Source organism: Alexandromys fortis, unplaced genomic scaffold (genome assembly GCF_014885135.2).
Source record: "Alexandromys fortis isolate MF-2015 unplaced genomic scaffold, M_Fortis_MF-2015_v1.1 scaffold_3, whole genome shotgun sequence".
Lineage (NCBI taxonomy): Eukaryota > Metazoa > Chordata > Mammalia > Rodentia > Cricetidae > Alexandromys > Alexandromys fortis.
The window spans coordinates 21,876,003-21,892,310 of record NW_026067909.1 but is presented as its reverse complement, the minus strand read 5'-3'; the positions used below and the strand labels follow the sequence as shown (position 1 = coordinate 21,892,310).

General features: G+C 40.7%; 1 protein-coding gene across 16 annotated transcripts in view; it reads left to right on the top strand.

The window, feature by feature from the left end:
• Window positions 1–16,308, top strand: part of Nrcam (neuronal cell adhesion molecule) — a 252,306-nt gene that overhangs the window by 136,368 nt on the left and 99,630 nt on the right. Inside the window, exon 4 of one of the 16 annotated variants that reach the window (XM_050137360.1) lies at window positions 6,006–6,193. The exons of the other annotated variants lie outside the window; for them this stretch is intronic. The gene's annotated coding sequence lies outside the window, so the exon portion shown is untranslated. The remainder of the gene's footprint in view (window positions 1–6,005; window positions 6,194–16,308) is intronic. 16 annotated transcript variants of the gene reach the window in all.

The window sequence follows — 16,308 nt, the reverse complement described above, 5'->3', positions numbered from 1 at the left end:
TATATATTTACAATTCTCTTTTGACTGGCCACATCCAAAGATAAGCAGCTGAGCTCTCTTAGCAGCAGGAAGGGAGGGCAGCTAGCCTTAGGTTACACAAATTAACTTATTAAGAGGAGTTATAAAGCCCTCTAGTTAATCAGAAAGGAGGGGAGCGAAAGAGCCTTTCTTAGCCAAGCCATGGCCACCCGCTGTACAATTAGAAGCATAGTTTTCATTATCCCGTTGTGGTCCTCTGTTGGGGTCAAGCATCTGAGCAAGGATACAGCTGGTGGGTGGATGCTGCAAGGTTGTTAATTAATCACAAGGGGGTGTAAACCGAGGATGAGGCGTTGGGTCTCTCTCTTTGGTTTTCCACAGCCCCTGTTCCACTGCATTGACCTGCGTTTCCTGGCTGACCTCTTGTTAGACATCGCGGAATTGTGGTGTTTTGAGTCCTCCTTTGTAAGTTATCAGTGTTGCGTTTTTTTTTTTTTCCTTTTCTTTTTCTTTTTGGCAGACAATGGATTTGGGTGAAGATGGCATTTAATCTCTTTTATATTTTGAAGACAAAAGCACTGGTTCATCTGGTGTAGGACATGTAGTGGGTTTAGTGTTTGGACTGTTTTGTAGTCAGTAGCAATGGCTGATCCTTTGTTGACATTTCTGCCTTGGGCTCTGTTCTACGCACTTGGTGTTAACTCAGACTTCACAGGCACCCCATCAGTAGATGCTGTGCTCCCCAAATATTTCTTCACAAATAAACTTATTACATCAAAGGGCCAGGCGAGGTGCCTGGTGCTGACAGAGAGTTGGACAAGTGCTTTATAGAAACAGTTCCAGAGACACCATGGCTATTGGAGCATCAGTGCGAAGTCGAGACAGCAACTGGCCCGGATGTGCTTAGTCCATCCCCAGAGTACTGGAATCATGAAGCACTTTAAAATCGGTTTGTAACATGCTAAAAATAACTCATTCCATGAAAATATTTGAATTCCTGGTTTTAGAGAAATAGTCTATCAGTACCAGGTAAGCATGCTCCTGACCACAGTCCACTGAAGATTGGCACCAGCCCTATACTCCCGTTACATAGGCCTCTGTTTTCCGACCTGGTACACTTAGTCTTTAGCATTGACTGCTTAGTCCTTGAAGGCATTTAAACGTGAGTCCTCCAGTTCAGGGCGAATGCTTTGATTCCTATCTTATCTTCTCTTTGCAACCCTACGTGGTCCCTTCTGATTATCATCATTTGCAGATTAAAAAGTATTTGGCCTGATTGTAGCTCCTTTTTTTAAGGGGTAGTAGATTGTATCTTTCCTTCAACACCCCAACCAACAGAGAATTTATAGAGATACTAGTTTTAGGCAAGACCAAAAGGAACCTCGATCATTTTCTTTATTTACATGAAGCAAATATATCTGAAAGCCACATAAGGATTCTGTCATTGGTCATTCCTCATGCTTCATTATTAAGACACGTAGGAAAAAGTTACTCTTTGGAACTGACTTATCGTTCTTTATGTTTTTATGCCAATCCTTATGTTTTTATTCCAATTATACTGTATTAGTTTCTGGATTTCTAATTGTATATAATCAAGATTATGATTTCTGAACATTCTGCTTGCTATCAGGGTATTTTTTAATTTAAAAATAAATTACATAATGAAACTAATTCTCTTTCCTATTTAGATAATACATTTTAATTATTCTAAAGAGAGTGAAATTAGGTAGGACTTACCCAAAGTAAATTTAGGTGATACTAAAATATTTTCATGGTACATTCAAGACATTCTTTTTAGACATGTTGATTGGGTATTGGACAAGGGGAAGTTGGAAGAAGAGGTTGGCAGAAACATAGAGTGTTTCTTTCGACTTTGTATTTTATCTGCTAACAGCAAAGCAACTGGCTTCTGGATTAGCCAAGTTTCCCTGTGGTATCGTTGGAAATGTGACCAGTCCTAGGCAGTGTTCTCCATGCTCACATACAGCTGTTCTCTGAGAGTGTCCAGATGTTAGCCCTGTAACTCCAGCTTTGATGTGCTGTTTATCTGGCAACAGGAAACCCCATTTGCAGCAGCTAGCCATCCTTTTACATTTGCTATGGTCCAACAGCCCTGCAGAGCTTTGTGTTTTTTTTGTAGCAGTTGGTGACAATCAGCAGATTCTAAAGCCTTTTCAAACCCCCTAAAGAATAGATAATGATGGGACACAATGCTGAAATGCAGAAAGAAATAATAGATATTCAGATGTTGATGCAATTTAGCTTCCAATAAAATGATTACACTTCATTTTCTTTGATTAGCGTTTTCAAGTTTTGACTTTAGTTCCTCATTGTTTAAGTTCTGTGAGATGGCTTGCAGAGAAACATTACCACAGAAATCTGTCACCAGCGTTTAGACAGTGGTACTCACAATGAGTTGAAATACTTACTTTGTTCTCTGCTCTGCTCTGTTTGACCCTGCTCTGTCCTACATGGGGAAAATTTTAAATGACTCCTGATTAAGTATTTGATGAAATGGGAACTTTTTGTGTACTTAGAGATAATGTGCAGCAGGCAGAAACCTGATAAGGAAGGAATTCATTAAAGCAGAACTGGTGTTCAGGGTAAAGAAGTCTGGCGATCAGCAAGTGGAAGGAGCATGGGCCTCAGGTCTCACTTCAGGACACAGGTCCTTCCTACTTCCCTTCCTTAGGCTGTGTCTGTAGCCATTCTGCAGTTTATTGCATGGTCTTTCCCTTGTCTTCTGCAGTCAAACGGAGCGGGTAAAAAGATGGGGCCCTTCTCACACCAGCGCTATTTTTCCAGCAAGGGAAATAGAATGCCTTCAGTTAACATGATAATATTGGTCACATTCAGAGTAAATGCAATCTTGGAAATCTGATGAGATTAATAAATGACTTTCTGTCATTTGATCTCCCAAGGTTATGTTTAGCAATACCACAGGCTGGCCACAAATGTCAAAGAAAAAGCCTCTTCCTTCTTGTGGGCTTTCTTCTTGGAAGGGGTGAAATCCACAGTGAGATGTTTGGTTTCTCATCACAATCACCCAGAAGGTTTTATGAAGCACAGATTCTGCCCCTGTGGCCAAAGTTTGAGTAGACTGTGGTAGGGCCAAAGACTTTACCCCTCTAATACATTCTAGGGCAATGCTGGTGCCAGTGGCCTGGAGCCCGCGTACTGGAGCCTAAGGGATTTGAAGAATTTTGCCTGTTAAGGGTCCAGATTCTTGCATGTTAGGGATTGTTGGATGATGCTCTAAATCAGCAGTTCCCAACCTGGGGGTTGAATGACCCTTTAACAGGAGCCACATATCAGATATCCTGGATATAAGATACTTATGCTATGATATTGCTAAGGTTACAGTAATGAAGCAGCAACAAAATAATTTTATGGCTGGGGTACCACAACATGAGGAACTGTATTAAAGGTTCACAGCATATTAGGAAGGTTGAGAACCACTGCTGTAAATGGTGCTTTATTTTCTTTATTAGTTGAATCATAATTTTATTCTATGATTTGTCTAATACAGATATTTAGTTCCGTAAAAGTTTATAAATATCACATTTTTTGCTACTTATATATTGTTTATCAGCGAAGTTGGCAAAAGTCCCAAGAATCATAATTATAAATATGTAATTTTTATCCTTTTGGAAAAGCACTTTATTATAAAGACTAAAAGCTAGCAAATATAGAAAGAGAAACATGTTGACAAGGATTGATTGAATTTTCTTCTTAGATATCAAGAATATAACATATACTATTGTTTTAAATGTAATTTGTAAAATCCAAAATTCTTGATTTCTCTCTGCTGGTCCGAGGTAAGTCCTGAGCACTTACAGCTACATATATTATCAACTTATGCAATAAAACACATTCATTTATTTTCTTACTTAATTCAGCATTTGGCTCCAGACTGTGGTGTGTGTGTGTGTATGTGTGTGTATGTGTGTGTGTGCACGCACATGTGTGTGCATGTGTCACGTGTGTACCTGTATGTGCACCTGTGGAGGCAAAAGTTAAAATCATGTCTTCATCTATCATTCCTGCCTTATTTCTCAAGAGAGTTATTTTCACTGAACTTGGAGTTCACAGGGTTTACTAACTGGATGGTCATCAAGCCCTAGGGACCCTCCCCCACCACCAGTGCCAAGGTCACAAATGCTTCCTCCTGATGCCTGGTTCTTTATATGGGCACTAGATAACAAGGTTACAGATGCTTTCTACTACCTCCACTCCATGTCCACCTTCCAGCTCATATCCTCATCTTTTTCTTGTTAATCCACGAAGTCCGTTTATGGTGGTGCCATCCACTGGAGAATGGATAATTTACCAATGGCCGTACTCCCGGAGAAAGGTTCTCCTTTCCCCAGATGTTGTCAGCTGCCAATAGTTCCTTGGTTAGGATAGGGTCTCTTGAGTTCCTCCTCCATCTATGTTGCAGTATCAGCTTAACCTTTTACAGGTCTTGTAGAGTACCATAGTCTCTGTAAGTTCATGAGGATTCCAGTCATGTTATGTCCAGAAAACAGCATTGCAGAGCACAACTCCCCATCCGCTGGCTTTCACATCCTTTCCACCTCCTTTTTCTCAATGTGGGCAACGATGGGGTAGGTTTCTAATTATCTCATATCGGTATGTTATTATTACACCAATGGGTAGGTCATTACTATAGAAATGGAGGACAGAAGAAGAAATCAGGATCCCCTGAAACTGGAGTTGCAGATGGTTATGGGCATCTATGTAGGTGCTAGGAATCGAACTTGGGTCCTATAGAAGAGTAATAAGTATTCTTTACCCTTGAGCCATCTCTTTATCCCTAAAATGGTAATTCTTATTTGAACAAACATTCAAATATCATACATTAGATATTACATTGAATAAAATAAAAAAAGAGTGTCCCTACCCCATCGCTTTGAAATGATCATTCAGGACCAACAGCAAATTAATGGATAACACTGACGATAATGGCTCTAAGGTAGCGAGCGGACTTCAAGTCACTGCTATTTTTTTTTAAGTCTGGTGCCCTCTTTATCTTAGTAAACTATGCTCTAAGACGGTTTTCATATTTCAAAAGGTTGAAAAATCAAAAATATTTAATAATCTGAAAAGTACACGAAATTCAGATCAGTGGATAAGTAAAAATTTCCTGAAACATAGCCATGCACGTCTGCTTAGTGTTGCTTGCTATTGATCTCACACAACGGAGACAGTTAAAGAGTTTCTCAAAAACCTATATATGACTGCCAAGGCCTAAAGTGTTTGCCATGCAATGCCTTTTGCAGACAGCACTCTCTGACCCTGTCTTGTTCACAAGAGGCACATTCCAGTCTGATTCGAAATGGAGCTTTAAAAGAGAGTTTCAGTAGCTGGGTGGGAATCAGCACTAAGCTTCCCAAACTGAGTATGTGGAAGGGAGCTTTCGAAGAGACACGATGGAGATCCTGATACGTCCCTTCCACACAGAGATGAAACTCCATCTTCTCTTCCCATCCTGCCAGACTCTCGGCAGTACTGAGTGATAGCTGCATCCAGAGGAGCTTTGTTAAGTAACTTCCCAATGCTGTAGATAGCTTTATCCATGAAACCATCAAGACACTGGTCTGGGAAGATGGATAGAGAGAGACCCTGGTGAAACCATCACTGTGAGAAGCTGGCATTTACATTACAGAAGGTATTTAACTCTCTTGCCCTCTTCCCCTATTTGTTTCTTATCCTTGCAAATCCATCATCTCCTTTGAGTAAACTGGGGGACTGCATTGTTCCTTTTGAGTGGAAGAACTAACCAGATCAAATATCTGTTTTGGAACCCATTGTAAAGCTTTGAAAAGAAACAGTGAAACTCATCACATATTCCTTGATAGTACCTCCTGATGCCTACTAGCATGTGTGAGTAATGCATGTTCTCCTTCAATTAAACAGACACAGCGATTCCTCTGAGAACTCATGGCGTAGTATTCTCATCTAAAATAATGGCGCTGAATACATAAGAAAGGATAGAAGGTTGGGGCTTTGTTTTTGTTTTCCAGCAATCATGTGGAAGATAACGGTGCAGATAAAGACTGGTATCCAGTGACTGATACTGAGAAGAAAGCCAGAGGAATGAAGCCAATTAGGTGGACTTAATGCTCAGATGGCCCAGCCAGACAAGCCAATGAATTTGCCATTAAAGAATGCTGTCTGCCAGTTGCACTGGCACTCCTGACTCCTCATGCTGGTATCTAATTCCTTCCCTTTCTCCCAAAGCTTCACCCAGCCCACTGTAGCCATTGCCACTTCCAGTATTCAGTGAATAGATGAATGAACCTTTCTCCCACACAACTCTGATTAGTCATTCATTCAATCTGTGGCGTGCTAATTGTGTGCCAGGCGCCACGCTAAGTATGTGAGCCACAAGGCTTGCCCTGCCCTCCCCAATGAGGTGCATGCATACAGGCTCCCAGTGGAGACAGACTTGTAAACAAGGCCATTGAGGGATGGTGGGCTTCTGGAATATGTCTGTCTTTGTAAATGAAAAGCACGTCCCGGAGACTGACACATAAACTAATAGCTGCCATTTTGTGTAAGCCATGAGCCGAGTCACAGAAAGAAGATTTGATTGAGATCACGGTGTCTTGAAAGGCTTCCAGTGGCGTCTTTGAGGCTTGATGAGGGAAGAGGAAAACGAGCCAGACAGAAGTGATATTTAGGAAGGCATGAAGACCTAGAGAAAAAAAAAATAAGGCTAGAATTGTAGGCAGAGGTGGGAGGAAGTCAAATTAGAAGTGAGCAATGGTCAGATTGCAAGGGTGGTAAATAGGTGTGAACGCTGATCTGGGAATTCCAGGAGCCTGAGCAGGGGAGGCAGCGAGAGCAGGATTTTGGAAGGATGTTCTAGAAGGTATTGATACTGGAGGTGGGAAGTCTCATTTAGCGCCCAGAGGCTATGCAAGTGTGGCTGATAGCACTCACAGGAGGAGAAAGTTAAGAGAAGTAAAGGGAAACATGTTTAGCTGGACTTGAGATGGGGTTAAAGGGAAAGAGACTTATCGATGGCAGGAGTCGCAGCTGGGAGTCCAAACCTGAGGGTTGCTTAAGACACAGATGCTCATAATTGAAAAAACGAAAACATAATAGGGTAGAACTCTGAAGCTAGACCTTTGAGAGATGTGCAAAAATGTCAAAGATGAAATATGTGAGTTGTCTGGAGGGAGGGGGTTCTGGAAAAGGGTATCAGAGGGCTTGAAGGAGAAGAGGTCAAGGAAACAGAGGGACGAGGGTATAAATCATGGGCAGAAGTTGTCAGGGATGGTGGTACCACATACTGCAGAGAGATGAGTTAGACCAATGTCGAAAATCTCTACATCATCCTCAGAACCTCAAGCTTATGCATGAAGACTGCTGGCAGTGGTCCCCTCTCCCTTTCCGAAACCTAACCCCTGACCCCTCTTTGCTTCTGCTGAATTACAATAGTCCCCTTTTGTGTGCATCCCCTAATATGACTCTTGTGCTCCTCTTTCTTTACTGGACTGGAAACTTCAGATGTAATCTCCTTCCCTTTAGATTAACCTGGCATTACCCTTTTCCCTTGCTGGAAACCATACGACTTTTTCTATACATCTTTATCTCTAGTCATTTTGTACTAATGGTAGCTTACAAGTTATACTTTATCTGCTCAATTGCAAAGCACATAAGTAATAACTGTAAGATATTTATAACATGACTGGTAGATCATACTGAAGACATAATGGCCTTTCGACGATGACTGAAGTTCCTAGAACCAATCCCACTATGAATCCATACTGAACCAGTAAAGTCCATCCTCTTAGAGTGTGCAATTTCATGCAAAGTTTAGAATTTGGATTTTTAAAAAGTCAGTGTCAGTGTGAATAGAAGAGACTGAGATGCTTTTTTTTTTTAAAAAAAAAATCACAGGTATTCAAGGTGACTGCACATTGAACACCCTGGGGAAGTGTGGGAATGCTCATGTTCAAGTCCCATCCCCAGAGCTTTGGGTTTCATTGATGGAGTTGAACCTGGGCTCTGGGAGACCAGGAAGGGGGGGGGGCTCTCCTTCTCAGGTGACTCTAATGTGCAGATGAGATTGAGAAACTGGTTTACAAACTCATTTGCAATTGAATACGACGCTTCATCTAATGATGGCAATGTACTCTACCTCCAAGGAAATGTGGGTGTTTCTATAAAGCAGGTTTGTCCTAAACTAGCAATGTATTCTCTTTGTCTCCCCCTGTGCTCCAAATCCACTAGAGAAAGGTCTCAAAGGATGGCTGACAGAGCTCTCAGCCTGGAGGAATGTTCCAATTTCCTTTATCAATAAGTGTGTTGTGTTCGCTAGCTTCCAGCAAATGACAAGACTTTTAATGTATACAAATTTTCTAACTTGGTAGGAAGTGAATCTGACGTTATGCTGAAATTCTCAGTTGCATTCGTATTGTTCAAAGACTCCACGTGAACTCTGTTCTTGGTGGGTTCCAGCTGAGTGACGCTTTCCTCTAGACGCGGAGGACTGTTTCTGCCCAAGTGTTGTCAAGTGCGATGCATTTCAAGTTATCATGTCTTCAAACGTGTTTAAAAGTTTCTTTCCTTGAGAAGAAATGAAAAGGTAGAAATAGTGCTGAGACAGCCTTCAGTTCAGCCCAGGTTTATAACAGCTTTCTGGCTTGCATCCAGGATAAACAATAGTGGCGTATTCCTATTTATCTACTCGAATGAAAGTGTTGGGTATTTTTTGTTCCTTAGAAATCATGTGATGTGATATGTTAATAATCTATTGTTTGTTTTACTAGTAAGTATGTGCATATATGTATTAAAAGCTGGGGATAGTTTAAGATCCTAAATAAACCAGCATCAGCATGGTACATGTTATTTAAAATATTTTCCTGGTTTTCTCAGTTCTTATGTTATAGGAGCAGGACTCAAGAGCATGATGACGTAGCAATGGTCATTTTCCCACCGTCGCCTTGCCCTCCCGTTCTGTGGGGCCCATTCAGGTCCCCCCAAATCTCAGCTACCTGTCCCACTTGCTTCTGTTCAGTTAAGAGTTTTGTAGACATTTGTGCTCCTCTAGAACTCTCTGTATGCAGCTCAGTGTATCCATCAAGATCGCTGGCTCTATTCAAAGCCAGGAATCGCTCCTCTCAGATTAAGCATAAATGGCCAGAGCAGCCAGGCTCCCAGCCGTTTATTTGCACTGACATCTCCCACATTCCCCAGAGACTCTGTACTTGAGCCATTGACTGTCACAGAGGCTCCATAATCTGGTGGGAAGATTATGACACATCCCTCAGCCCCTCAACTGCCAGCTGGACACCTTTAGCATTCTTTCGAATCTTTGCCACGGTCCAGCTCAAATCCTCATGAAGTCAGTTTGGTTAATAATCCCCAATAACGCTTTGTTCTCAGAATTCCCATAACCCATCATGTCATTCCCATGTCCCTTTATTCCTCCTTGTACAGTCATTTACAGTACAGTCTCCTGCCTTATCCCCTCTAGTGTAGTCACAGGTCCTTTCACGATCACGAAACTCAGAGTTGTCATTGCCTACAATGACTTGGATGGACTGCAAAATACTGAAGTCAAAATAAAGGTCTTGGAGCTGGAGAGACTGCTCAGCAGTTGAGTGATTCCTGTTCTTCCAGGGACTGGGAAAATTTGGTCCCCACCCCATGTCAGGCAGTTTACAATCATCTGTAACTAGTTGTAGGTTCTCTGACGCCCTCTTCTGACCTCAGCAGACACTGCACACAGAGCAATAAATCTTTTAAAAAAGGTCCTTATGTATTGTATATTCAGATTATTAGAATATAATTTAAGCAAGCATATTAATATGAATCAATACAGAAATGAAGACATAGAGTAGTTGTTCAAGTCTTTTCTTGTTCATTCCACCAGATTAAGGGAAAGGTAGGTCTGTGTTTTCATAATTTTGAATATATTGTAAAATGGAAATAAATACAGTAATCTAAAACAATCTATCTGAATGATCAAAGCTGTTTTGTGTAATATTTATCATATGTAATATGTTGTATCAAAGAATAGGCAACAAATTACTGATTTACTTTATTCTGGTACCAGTACCTAAGTACAGTTTGGACCTTAGAGGACAGGTTTTCAGCATTTAACTGTATTTAACACATTCACTGTAGGAGTTTTTAGCACAGTGGACCTATTTCTTCTGCCTGCCTTTTCAGCCTGCATGCAGAAGATAATTCACTATATTCTTATCTTTTAAACTCAATATTCATGAGTATACACACCCAGGCTAAAATCCAGCTCATTAAATATTTAAGAAATCAAATTAAGAAGGCAATTGCATCTTTTTTAGAACAGCTGGTAGCTGTATTGGCAGATCCTTACCTCATTATGTAGAATACAATGACATTGTTCTCATCCTCAATCCAGTTAAAATGGACAAAGGTTGAAGCCATTTCCAACTGCACCAAAGAAACTGACTGTAGGAGTTCCAGGTTAGCTGATAAACATAATAAAGTTAAACACAATGAAGCTGGGTGGAGTTAGGGCTGTGTGTCTTCCTTATTGTTCCTAGGAGACTTCAGTTTCAACTTGTAACTTTCTGTGATTTCAGTAGGTCTTTTTGATTGCTTGTTGATTAGGTGTTTGTTTGTTTGTTTGGGGATAGGGTCTCCTGTAGCCCAGGCTGGTCTCAGGCTGGCTATGTAGCTAAGGCTTTTGATTATTCTCCCTGCAAGAATGGATCACAGTTACAGCACTATACCATGAATTATCTGTGTGTGTGTGTGTGTGCACATGTATGCACGTCTTAGTTACTTTTCTATTGTCTTGGCAAAATACCACAACCAAGGCAACGTAGTTTTAAAAAGCATTTAATGGGGACATGATCTCTCGCTGAATTGGAACTTGCCGAGGAGGCTGCTCAGATCCACTTGGTCTACCTTTCTAACACTTGGCTTTTTACCACCGTGCCCATCTTTTCTTTGTATTTGGGGGTCTCTGACGTTTGGGTTGTATTCTGTTGTTGTTGGCTAGTTGAATGGTTTTTGCTTCTTGCTGTATGACACTAATTCTTCTCAGCAAAAAACAAAGAGAGAAAGATAGGAAGGGGGTGGGGGTTGAGCCGTATAAGAAATGCTGTGTTTCTTCCTCCCATCTGAAACTATAACCAATCTTTGTTGCTATGCGTTGCCTTTCCTTTTTCTTAAATTTTAATTTCATTTATGCCTATGGGTGTTTAACTTGTATACAAGTCTGAGTAACACATGCATACATGGTGCTGGTGAAGGCCAGAAAAGGACGTGAGATCACCCAGAACTGGAGTTGCAGATGGTTGGGAGCTACCACAAGTAGGTACTAAGAATTGAAACAGGGTCCTCTGGAAGAGAAACCAGTGCTCTTAACCATTGCAGCATCTCTCCAGCCCCCGGATTACTTTCCATTTCAGTGAGTAAAAGCCGAAGCTTTGGAGTCTTGAGGGTCATTAACTAGATGGGAAAATGAGTTTATTTTGTGTGACTCTGAGAGTACATCAGCTCTTATCCTAGAGAGTTATGTTGTTTTTCCTTTTATTGCATTTAATATTATGCCATTCGGTACAAAAATCACCTGCAGAGGCACAAGAGCATTGTCCTTGATAGTATATGTAGTCACTGTTGCAGCTATGGTAAATATGCAGCTGAAAATGCAAGGAGCCCTGTTCCATGCAGAGACCATGCTTTGATTGCTTCCCAGTGAAAACCCTCTCTGCCCACAGTTCCCTGCTGGTCTGTTGCAGACATTGCTTTGTGTCCTTGAGGAGATGCAGGCACAGTGGTGGGGAAGCCTCCCCAGGGGTAGAAGTCTCCTTTTATAAATTTCAAACATAAAACCATGTTCTTTTCATAGATCTTTGTTCATATATGTGCACATTTTACACTTTAAGAATGAAAATGTTCAAAGACACATGAAACAATCTACAGCAACTATAAAACATAACTATAATTTCATTTGATTTATATGTGAAAGTTTCCATTTTTTTTCAATTAGGCCAAGAAATAGAAACAAAATGAAATTTGATAAAACTGAATAATTGCAAGGGAAATCCTGCCATTGTCACTGTCATCAAAATAATCACTGTCTTTCTAATGATTTTAATCATTCCACCCGAAACCAGAAAGTCAGTTTGGATTAGAACCAAGTATCTAGCTTCTTGCCCCACAGATTAGCACTTCTGCAGATGTGCATCACTCTGTTGCCTGAGACAGTGGAAGAGTGCGGGTGTTCTGAGCAGACAACCCTCACTCAGTGTCCACGCCTCTCACAGGCTGTATGACTTGGACAACCCCCCTGTGCCCCCTGCTTCTCTTAGTCCCCATAGGTGGCAGTGAGAAGTCATGTCTCCCTGGCTGGGATCTCGATGTGGTTTCTGATTCTGGGTTGGTCTTAGACTCTTTTTAAGGCTCCAGGATACTTGTAGAGATGTAGCACGGCAGCCTCTGCAAGGTCTAGAACAATGTTTTATCATCAAATTTATCAGTTTCCAATAAAACACACCTTTATTTTTGTTTAGCACAAGGTTTTACTAAAGATTTTCCAGGCCAGGATTGTGGGCAATGTTCAGGACTTTCGCATATTAATGAATCTTTACTGAGCCCTATTTTAGAGAGAATGTGTTTGGCAAATAATTATTCCACCAATGTAGTTTTCATCTACACAACTTGGATTGTGAGTAAGGAAATTATCCAGTTGGTGTCTCTGACTCTCATTATGACTTAAAAAAGCTGGCAGTAAAGTTCATTTTTCAAGAAAATGTTCATAGGCGAACACAAATGCCTTCCTGTGTAATTTTAGAGTAGAGATATTGCTCCCCTCAGGGATGACTGATAAGATCGGAATTATAGATTTAGAACTGGAAATGAGATTTCCATTACATACAGTTAAAATTAGTACGAAGATATTTTTAGGCTTTTCTCTTTTTCACCATAATTCTTCCCTGAAGGAATAAAAATCAATCACTTCACAAGTTCAACTAGTGTCAGAACGGTCCTCGGAGATTTATGTCTTGACTAAACTTCTCTGCCAGTCTGCGCTGCGGAGGCACTTTGTCCCAGTTCTCTCAGGATATCAGGGTTCCCGGGTGAGCAGCAGGTGGCACACAAGGAGTTTGACCAGTAATAAAGTATTAGAATTTGTAAGTTATTTAATTGAAAAATAAATGGGTCAAAAGTTTTTACCCTCCGTAGTGTCCCCCAGATTGGTGGGTTGTAGTCTACTTTCTTATGGGGAAGAGAAAAGGGTCACAGGGTGTTGCAGTGCACGTTAGATAAATGTCTTCCCTGTGTCCTGGAAGGAAAATCTTTTCTTTCAAGGCCCTATTTTTCAGCATTATTTTCCCTATTTGATTAAAGTATATGAACTTCAGTCTTTTCCTTTCAAGAATATATCTTATATTACATTTAGAAAGAGATATTCTTAAAAGTTTAACTCTTTAGGAATCACTTGACTGTAAAATTAATTACATAACACAAATTTCCCATCTTTCTCATTGATAAGAACGCAGGTCAGAAACGTAAAGTCCGTTTTCATTGTTGTGTCGGCATCGCTAGAACTTTTACTGAAATTCCATCCCAGTTAAACCCTTTGTTCTTTCTTCATTCCCATTGGTCCTGACAACCACCACTTGATGAGTACCTCACATAAGTAGACTCACATGGTATTTGTTTTGTTGTGGCTCTTTTTTTTTCCCTGGGGATAATGTTTCCAATTCATCCATATAGAGCACTTGTTAGAATTCCCTTCCTTTGATGTCCTACAGTTTCCCCCTGTGTGTACACTCTCCTGGTACAGACCACTGTGCTGATGCATTCATTTTCAGTGGACATTGGTTCTTCCTACCTTTTGGCCGTGGTGAATGATGCTGCATGGATGTGCGGTCTTGTGCAATGTACCTGCTTGGGACTGGCTGCTCTCAGGGCCTGCTGCCTGCCGCCACATGGCCCGCTGCCACCGCTTGGGGACCTACAGCATTTCTGCTGCCTACTGCCGCCGGGGATCCTGCAACATTTTTAATTTTTCCATTACAACAGTGATATAGGAAAGATTTTTTAATTGTTTGGCCTCATGGTCTTCATCTCCCCCTCCACCTACTTCTTATGTGGTGGGACCGCAGTCACCCACAGACAACTTCCTCTTTTGCACACGTTTCTGTTCTATGGCACTTATGGCGGCCTCTCTGCACATTTATGTGACCAAGGCATGCACAACCTTTAGGTTCTTACCTCCACTTACTATTGACTTCTAGAGCAGCTTCAGTGAATGATTAGGGAGCTCCAACTGTAGTCAGGATCCCTAATTCTGTAAGCCATTGGTCCTATATGTTCTAAGGCGAAGCCTCCATTTCTTGTTATCAATTAGTTCCCATCTGATAGTAACTTCTCTTTATGATGATTGTACAAAATATACATCTATTTGTGTGTGTGTGTACATGTGCACACGCTGAGCAGAAAGCGCAGGACCTTGAGCATACTATACACACACTCTACTACTAAACTACATTGAAAAATGCAGTGTAAATAAATTTACTTATTCAAAATATTAACCTGAAAATAGCTAAAAGCAAGTTGCATGTTTTAAATGCCCTGATGTACACTAATTTATTCGGTAAACTGGAGACAGCTGTCTGAGCTAGAAAGAATTTAATTATCTGTGTAGATTTCTGAATAATCAGCTAATATTTTCAATGAAATAAATTCTGAGTATTACTATAATAACTGCCCCAGGGAACACAGTGTTATACCATGGAAGAAACGAGCTTTATCTCATAATGAATAACTAATTTTTCCTATTTTACCCTCAAGCTTTGAATTAACAATTTGCAGAAAGAAGGCCGCTTGACTAGAATTAGCATTTCCCTTTGATGAGCTTTTCTTTGTAAAATATTCCATCTGAGATCATATGTAAATATAGTTATCTTTCTGTCTCTTGTAAAAAGCTCAAATATACCAGATTCAACACAGCCTTCCAGTTCAAATAAATCATGAGAAATGAAAACAATTTCCTTTTGAAATGTGTTTTCCTGACCATCTTAGTAAAATGTGGAGCATGTGTTGTGAAGCCCTAGGTTGCTTTAGAAAGCAGAGTTCTTGTGTGGGGACAAATGTTGTCAGTCATTGTTTACATTCCTTTTGGAAACCATGGAATTCTCTGAACCAGTAGTCAAGAGCCACCCTGAGGGTGTGAAGTTACCAGTTGAAGGAGTATTGTCAGTTTGCATAGCCGCAGTGTGCCTTCCCATGGCCACCAGCAGCAACAAAATTAAGGAACTTTGGGAGAAAATTCTCCGTGGCTTTCTTGTACATCTTACAGGCAGAGTCGTTAATGACCCTTTGCTCCTGATATTATTGCTTTTGAGAATTTAGTGATCCCTTTGATGTCTGTCTAACAAACAGCCTTGGGAGGCAGAGGAAAGTGTTTGCCTCTGTAGAAAGTGCAGGGGCACTTACTACCCACCGTAAAAGATTCTGCTTCTTATTGGTGAAGACACTACACACACACTGGTCATAGGACATAGACCCTACTTTCTAAATTTATATCTTGTACCCATAGCTTAGTGAAGCTGTTCAACCACATCAGAGGCACTTTTTGTGTAAGTGGATGCTTCAAACTAATAGTGGTTCAAAGTGCAGAGAATATATCTTAGTTGAGTTTCCAGTCAATGTGGGACATTATGTCATTTTCCCTCCCCAAGGCTCAGAGATCATTGTAGAAGAGGGGTGCAGAAATTATGACAGAGCCAGAGGTCTGGGATGAAAAAAAATAGCAGTGCCTTTGGGATATTACAGGACCACTATAGTCATGAGCTCACAGCAGCTGTGGGTGCTTGCATAAGATCAGCAAGTCAGCATTCTAGCATGGAGTGTCAAGAGTTTCATGAGCACCTGCTCCTAATTGAGGAACTACTGACAGCTGATGGCTTCTGGGAAGTTGGTTTGCTTTAATGGTGTGGCCCCCAGTAGGTTGAACAAACCATTTAACAGTGGATGACACTACATCCAGGAGTACATGGGCAGCACAAATTGGAGTCAATGGATTATTTAAAAAAATAAAATAAACAAAAGACATGAAGTTATGGGGATGTGGAGGTGGGGGTGTAGTTGGGAGGAGTCAAGAGGAAAAGGGGTGAATAATATCAAAATACTTTGAAATTCTCAAAAAATAAAAATATTTTTATAAGATTCTGGTTTCCCAGGTATCAAATTTCTCTCCTGTAATGTATGTGCAAGAATCACCAGGCTCTCTTTACATCAATATTAATTGGCCTGAAGCGCTATAGCTGTAATAAATACTATGACCAAAAGAAGCTTGACAAGGAAAGGTTG